At 33.6% G+C, this 6,441-nt stretch overlaps 1 pseudogene; it reads left to right on the top strand.

The window, feature by feature from the left end:
• Window positions 1–1,044: 1,044 nt before the first annotated feature.
• LOC101408915 (small ribosomal subunit protein uS12 pseudogene) lies at window positions 1,045–1,517 on the top strand (annotated as a pseudogene).
• The last annotated feature ends 4,924 nt before the right edge of the window (window positions 1,518–6,441 follow it).

The raw sequence follows: 6,441 nt of genomic DNA, 5'->3' as shown, positions 1-6,441 counted from the left end.
GGAGTATCACTAGGGATCCTACAGACATCAAAAGGATGATGAGGTGATACTGAAATTCACAAATTTGACAAAGTAGATGAAATGGACCAATTGCTAAAAAGCACAAACTACCACAACTCACCCAAAATAAAATAGATAATTTGAATAGTTATATAACTATGGAAATTGAATTCATAATTTAAAAATTCCCCAAAGTGAAGTCTCCAGGCCCAGATGCTTTCATTGGAGAATTCTACCAAGTGTCTAAAGAATTAACACTAATTCTATGCAATCTCTTCCAGAAAATAGAAGAAGGAATACTTCCCAACTTATTTTATGAAGCTAGTATTATTCTGATACCAAAACCAGAAAAAGAGAGTACATAAAAAACATACTGATCAATTCTGTTCATGACTATACATGAAAAAATCCTTAACAAAATATTGGCAAATAGAATTCACCAATATATAAAAATAATTATATACTATGACCAAGTAGGATTTATTCCAGTGATATGAATATTATACTGGTTAAATATTCAAAAATCAATCAATGTAACCCACTATATTAACATGCCAAAGAAGAAAAAATTATATGATCAAATCAATCAGTGAAGAAAAAGCATTTGACAAAATCTGAAATTCATTATGATAAAAACTCTCAGAAAAACAGGAATAGAGGAGATCTTCTTCAACTTGATAAAGAGTATCTATAAAAACTGTACCACTAACATTATACTTAATCATGAAAGACTGAATGCTTTCCTCCTAAGATCAAGAACAAGGCAAGAATGTCTTCTCTCTCAACTCTTAGTCAACAAGTACTGGAAGTTCTAGCCAGTGCAATAAGGCAAGAAAATGAAATAAAAGGCATACAGATAAGAGGAAAAGAAATAAAACTGTCCCTATTTGTAGATGATATAATGGCCTATGTGGAAAATCCTAAGGAATCTACAAAAACTCCTAAACTAATAATACTAATAATCTGACAAACTAATAAGAAAGTTTTGCAAGACCAACATATAAAAATCAACTGACTTCTGCTCAGGCCTGTGGCGCTGGCAGGATGGGCAAGCATTGCAGTCTTTGTACTGCCAGGAAGCTCTGTAGCCACCAACAAGATCAGAAGTAGCATGATAAACAGTACAAGAAAGACCATTTGGGCTCAGCCCTAAAGACCAACCCTTTTGGAGGTGCTTCCCCTGCAAAGGGAATTGTGTTGGAAAAAGTAGGGGTTGAAGCCAAACAACTAAATTCTGCTGTCAGGAAGTGTGTCAGAGTCCAGCTGGTCAAGAACGGCAAAAAAAAAAAAAAAAAACAGCCTTTTTACCCAATGATGGTTGCTTGAATTTTATCGGGTAAAATGATGAAGTTCTGGTTGCTGGATTTAGTTGCAAAGGTTATGCTGTTGGTGACATTCCTGGAGTCTGCTTTAAGGTTGTCAAAGTAGCCAATGTCTCTCTTTTTTTTTTTTTTGCCTTATTCAAAGGCAAGAAGGAAAGACTAAAATAATGAGTTTCGATGGTGAAAACATGGTAGTAATAAATTTTCATATACCAAAAAAAGTCAACTGTATTCCCTATACTAGCAACTAACATGTAGACATCAAAATTAAAAATACAATTCCACTTATAATTGTTAAAAGATAAGAAATACTTCAGTGTAAATATAACAAAACATGTACAGAACTTGTATTCTGAAAACTACAAAATCATAATGAAAGAAATTAAAGAGAACTAAATAAATGGAGAGACATACCATGTTCGTAGATCAGAAGATCCAACATAATAAAGATGTCAATTCTTCCCAAGTTGATATTTGTAGTATACTGAATAAAGTCCCCAAAGATACCCATTTCTTAATTCTTAGAACCTGTGAACATTACCTTATATAGAAAAAGGGATTTTGCATATGTGATTAAACTAAGGATACTGAGATTGGGAGATTATTCTGGATTATCTTGCGGGTCCTAAATGTAGTCACAAGTGTTCTTATAAGAAGGAGTCAGAGGAATATTTGACACAGAAGGGAATGTAGGAGATATGATGATGGAAGCAAGAGGTTGGAGTGGTGTGCTTTGAAGATGGAGGAAGAAGTCACAAGCCAAGGAATGCAGACAAACACTAGAAGCTGAAACAGGCAAGGAAACACATTCTCCCCTCACTGCCTTCAAAAGAAACCAGCCCTGTTGATATCTTGACTTCAGCCTAATGAAACTGATTTCAGACTCTGTCTACCAAAACTGTAGGAGAATAAATTTGTGTTGTTTTCAGCTTGTGGTAATTTGTTACATCAGCAATAGAAAACTAATACACAGGTTTAATGAAATTCCTACCAAAATCCCAACAAGATTTTTTTTAGGTATAGATAAGCTTATTCTAAATTTATATGAAAAGGCAAAGAAATTAGAATAGCTAAAAACATTTTGAAAAGAAAAATAAGTATAAAAAATTAATCTACCCAACTCCATGAGTCCTTATATACCTACAGTAATCAAGACTGTGTGGTGTTAGGGGAGGATAGGCTCATAAATCAATGGAACAGAACAGAGAACACAGAAGTTGATGTGCACAAATATGCCCAACTGATTTTTGACAAAGGTGCAAAAGCAATTCAATAGAAGAAGGATAGCCTTTTCAACAAATAGTGTTTGAGCAAGTGGACATCGATAGGCAAAAAAAAACTAACCTTGACCTAACTCTCACATCTTATACAAAAATTAACTAAAAATAGATAATAGACTTAAATGTAAAACTATGAAACTTTTAGAAAAAAGCATAAGAAAAACCTTCAGGAACTAGGGCTAAGCAAAGAGTTCTTAGAATTGACACCAAAAGCATGATCCATAAAAGAAAAAAATGGTAAATTGGACTTCATCAAAACTAAAAACTTTTGCTATGTGAAAGCCCTCTTAAGAGAATGAAGATATAAGCTACAGAATGGGAGAAAATATTTGAAAACCACATATCTGACAAAGAACTAGTATCTATAAAGAACTCTCAAAACTCAACAGAAAAAAAAAATCCAATTAGAAAGTGGACAAAAGTCGTGAACAGACGTTTCACCAAAGAGGATATAGATGGCAAATAAGCTCATGAAAAGACATTCAATATCATTAGCCGTTAGAGAAATGCAAATTAAAACCATAATGAGACATCACCACACAACTATCAGAATGGCTAAAATAAAAAATAGTGACAACACCAAATGCTGGTGAGAATGCTGAAAAACTGAATCACTCATACATTGCTGGTGGTAATACACAATGGTACAAAACAGTTTGGCAATTTCTCAAAAAAGCTAAACATGCAACTACCATACAACCCAGCAATTGCACTCCTGGGCATTTATCTCAGAGAAATGAAAACTTATGTTCACACAAAAACCTGTACATAAATGTTCATACAGCTTCATTTATAATAACCTCAAACTGGAAACAATCCAGATGTCCTTAAATGGGTGAATTGTTAAACAAATTGTGAGGCATCCATACCATGGAATACTACTCAACAATTAGAAAAAGAAAACAACTATTGATACATGCAATAACTTGGATGAATCTCTAGAAAATTATAGTGAGTAAAAAATCCAATCTCAAAAAGTTGCATACTATGTCATTCCATTTATATAAAATTCTTGCAACGGAAAAGATATAGAAACGGGGAACAGATTACTGGTTGCCAGGGGTCAATGAAGGTAGGGGGAGAGAAGTGGGTGCAGCTATAAAAGGGCAACATGAAGGATCTTTGTGGTGATGAAAATACTCTGTATCTGATACTCTCAATGTCAATATCCTGGTTGTAATATTACACTACAGTCATACATTGCTTAACCATGAGAATACATTCTGAGAAATGCGTCTTCAGGCAATTTCATCCTTGTGCGAACATCATAGAGTGTACTTACACAAACATAGATTGTATAGCCTACTCTACACCTAGGCTATATCGTACTAATCTTATGGGACTACCGTCGAATATGAGGTCCATCATTGACCAAAATGTCATTATGAGTTTTGCAAGATGTTACCATTGGGAGAAACTGAGCAAAAGCTACATGGAATATCTGTGTTATTTCTTATAACTGCATGTGAATCTACAATTGTCCCAAAATGAAAATTTTAATTAAACAAATAAAAGCAAGTCAGGATTTCAAGTTTTAGCTCTGACATGTAAAGACCTAAGAAGCCATCATTCCCACCATTACAACAAGAAAAAGCTAAACAAACTGAAAATCAGTCACTTTTCTAGGACTCATCAGAGAACTGAGGTTTGAGTAAACAACCACCCCAATAGGCACATCCAGAGAAACACAGCCAAGATCTGCTTACCAGAGCAAAAGCTGTCGAAGCCATAAACTAGTAGAAACATTTAAATAGTAATTTTGATGAATTATGGAGGTTGAGCATTAACTAGAAAAAGAGTGAGAAACTCCTGGAGGGTCACAGTCTTAGGTTGGCCACCACACTTTCATGGACTTTATCTCTAAGAATACTACCAGTTTTCCAAGATGAAGATCCAAGAAAGATCCCTTCTTGGCTCTGGCATGGGGAGGGGAAGAGCAATCATGTTGACATACACCCAGAGCTTTCTCCTTTGTTAAATGGGAAAAAATATAGTCAACAGGGGTACAAAGTTCAAATGTAATGAATATAAACAGTTACAAGCATGACAGATATTGATCCAACTATATCAATATTCATTTTAAATATGAATGGTCTAAATACATCAATTAAAACACAGAGATTGTCAAAATGGATAAAAAACAAGACCCAAATATATGTTGTCTACAAGAAACTCACTTCAAGTATAGATTCAAATAAGTTCACTGCATATGGGTAGGGAAAGATATACCATGCTAACACTAATCGAAGAAAACTCAAGTAACAATATTAATTCATACAAAGCAGAGTTGAGAACAAGGAATATTATCAGGGACAAAGAGGAGCATAATATAATGATAAAGAGATTCTTCAATTTTCGAAGAAGACATAACAATCCTAAAAGTTCATGCACCTAACAAAAATACATCAAAATACATAAGGCAAATGGGCAAAACTTAAAGGAAAAATTGGCAAAGGCACTATTATAGTTGAAGACTCTAACAGTCTCCTGTCAGTAATTGATCAATCAAGTAAGCAGAAAATCAGTAAGCATATAGATGAATTGAACAGCACTATCAATCAACTTTATCTAATTGACATTTATAGAAGACTCCATCCAACAATAGCAGAATATTTGTTCTTCTCAAATGTGCATGGAGCATTCACCAAGATATACCACATTCTGGACCATGAAGTACTCTTTAACAAATTTAAGAGAATAGAAATAGTACAAAGTGTGCTGTTAGACCACAATGGAAATAAACTAGAAGTCGGCAACAGAAAAATAGCTAGAAAAATCCCCAAATTCTTGAAAATTGAAGAACACATTAATAAAATAACCCATAGGTTAAAGACGTTTCAAGAGAAATTTTTAAATATTTTGAACTAGATGAAAATGAATATATCAAAATTTGTAAGATGTAGTGAAAGATGTGCTTAGAGGAAAATTTATAGCATAAAATGCATACATTAGAAGAGTGTTAAAGTCAATTACTTAAGACTCCACCTATGGAAACTGAGAAAGAAGAGTAAATTAAGCCTACAGGCAGCAGAAGAAAAACTTTCTAACTCATTCTGAGGCCAGCATTACCTTATTCCAAAATAAAATGCAGAGAAGATAAAGAAAAGAAAACTACAGACCAATATCTCATAAACATAGACACAAAAATCCCCAGCAAAATATTAGCAAATCAAATCTGACAATGTATAAGAACAATTACGCACCACGATCAAGTGGGATTTATTCCAGATATGCAAGACTGATTCAATATCCAAAATGCAACTAATGTAACCCACCACATCAACATGCTAAATCATATGATAATATCAATTAGCACAGAAAAGCATTTGACAAAATCCAAAATGCATTCATGATAAAAAAAAAAAAAAAAAAAAAAAACCTCTCAGCAAGCTAGGAATAAAGGAGAACTTCCTCAACTTGATAAAGAACATTAACAAAACCTCTAGAGATAACATAATACCCAATGGTAAGAAACTAGATGCTTTCCCCACATAAATCAGTACCAAGACAAGGCAAAAGAGAGTCCTCTCTCACCACTACTATTCAGCATGGAAATCCAACTTGAAATCCTAGCTAGTGCAATAAGAAAAGAAAAAGAAATAAAATACATATATATTTGAAACAAAATAAAATTGCTTTTATTCGCAGATCACTTGATCGTCTATATAGAAAAACCCAAAGAATCTGCAAATATGCTCCTGAAACTAATAAACAAGTGTAGTAAGGTTGCTGGATAAAAGGTTCATATATGAAAGTCAATTGCTTCTCTGCAACAAGCAGTTGAAAATTGAAATTGAAAAGACAGTACCACTTACAATAGCACAAAAAGTGAAATACGT

Source organism: Ceratotherium simum, chromosome 13, assembly GCF_057802395.1.
Source record: "Ceratotherium simum simum isolate JZ-2026a chromosome 13, ASM5780239v1, whole genome shotgun sequence".
Taxonomy (NCBI): Eukaryota; Metazoa; Chordata; class Mammalia; order Perissodactyla; family Rhinocerotidae; genus Ceratotherium; species Ceratotherium simum.
This window is presented reverse-complemented; position numbering and strand designations above follow the sequence as displayed.